Here is a 1,793-nt window from a genome sequence, read left to right as displayed (position 1 = left end):
AGACAGACCGAAAGTTAAGTGCAGTCAAGCAGGGTACGTGTCACAAGAACGAGACACTTCAAAGGTCGGTTTCTCTTGCTTGTCAGTAGTTGACATTTAAGCATTTGTTTCAAACAGTGCTGGTAATGTTTTTGTTGTTGTTGTTTTGTTTGTTTTGTTTTGAGATAGTCAAGAATTGTGTTGGTATGCAATTATTTTCATAATGAGATGCTAACATGCAAATATAGTAGTTCCTGTCAGTACTTCGGAGTCCCTTTTGTCAGAACTGCAGGTCTTACAAGAGTTTGATGGATACCGTGTTGCTATTCCGAGTCAGAGATTTCTGGGGTTTAAAGGATCGCCTATGAGGTGACATCTTTAGATGCTAATTAATGAAAGCCTTTGGTGATTGTCAATGTAGAGGCCATTTGGTGTTGCTCTCTTTTTTTCTCTGACAGCTTCACTGAACCAATTGTATCATCAGGATCTGTCCATAGATATAACAACTCTATCTTTAAAAAAATTACTGTGTCATATGGGAAAACATCCTCTATGTTGTCTTATTTTCATCTTTGCCTTGTATGTTTCTGAAATTACACACATACACCAATACATACAGACGTACATACATGTTTCTATATATGTATATCTCTGAGTCTCTCTCACATGTCTCTCTCTCTCTCTCAAATGGGCTGTGTAGGTGATTGCTTGAAGAGTTACATTTTGTGGACTATTCTGTTGGATAATAAATGATTTCTTAAAACTCATGTAGTAATTATGTCCATGGGAGTGCCCCAAGGCAACAACTTTTAGAAATCAAGTGAATGTGACATTGTCACTCTTTGGGGTGGCGGTGGGGCAGACGGTTAGACAGGAAAAATGAATAGGTATTTACACAAGGATGAGAACTATGTACAGGCCCACACAGAGGCAATCAAAAGCCAGGGACAGCATCCGTAGACATCTTTCTTCCTTTGTTAAAGGGGCTTGGGGAGTGGTTGGGACAAGGTTTTGGGGGTGGTGAGAATGGGAAGAGGAGTGGGAACAGTTGTTTCCAATTCCCTCCATGCCGGCAGGCATCTTGGTACCTCAGGAGAGCATAATGTTCTCCTTGGTGAGGCACAGGTAGACAGATGAAGTGAGCCCATGCTTCTGTTAGGCAACTTTTCTCTCTAGTTCTTCCTGGCTCTCAGGACATGGAGATACGCTTGCCAGAAAATCTGATCTAAATAAGAGATATGTGGCTGCCTTGTCACATGTGTGCCAGTAGGTGGCAGAGAGAAGAGAGGCTATGTCTATGCTCAGTGTTGTGACCTATGAGCATATGATTGATTAGTAGCCTAACATTCCCTGAAAGGGGGGGAAAAAGGAGTGTGTCTGCGATGATGATGATCATCAGTTCAGCACAACAGTCACCCAACAGCTCCCATGACCAGAGCCAGGAGCAACCTGGACACTAGAAGAACCCTGCCTGAGACTGAGATCCCTGGGTGGGAATGAGCCCCGGACAGATGACCCTCACACGGAGACACTATGGGTGAAGAGTCTAAGATCACCATCAGATTGGTGCCATGAGACCCAGACTGGGAGCTAGCCTAACACAACCACCAGGCTTGGGGTTAGGGGGTGGGATCAGATCATGCAAGAGATGACTCGTGCCTGGCACCATAATGAACAACAGGAGGAGCAGGGTGTAGCATCCCTCAGATCACTCCTGAGGCAACTCTAGTCACTCAGAGACCCTGGGCACCAATGGGAGGAGCAAATAAGTGGTGGAGAAATAGAAGAGAAAGATAAGAGAAGGATGTGGGCAC

At 44.4% G+C, this 1,793-nt stretch overlaps 1 non-coding gene across 1 annotated transcript; it reads left to right on the top strand.

The window, feature by feature from the left end:
• The first annotated feature begins 1,198 nt into the window (after nt 1-1,198).
• LOC115062945 lies at nt 1,199-1,327 on the top strand. The gene has a single exon (XR_003842850.1). It is a non-coding gene; the product is annotated as a small nucleolar RNA SNORA17 (small nucleolar RNA).
• The last annotated feature ends 466 nt before the right edge of the window (nt 1,328-1,793 follow it).

This window comes from Mus pahari, chromosome 1 (genome assembly GCF_900095145.1).
Source record: "Mus pahari chromosome 1, PAHARI_EIJ_v1.1, whole genome shotgun sequence".
In the NCBI taxonomy this organism is placed as follows: domain Eukaryota; kingdom Metazoa; phylum Chordata; class Mammalia; order Rodentia; family Muridae; genus Mus; species Mus pahari.
This window is presented reverse-complemented; position numbering and strand designations above follow the sequence as displayed.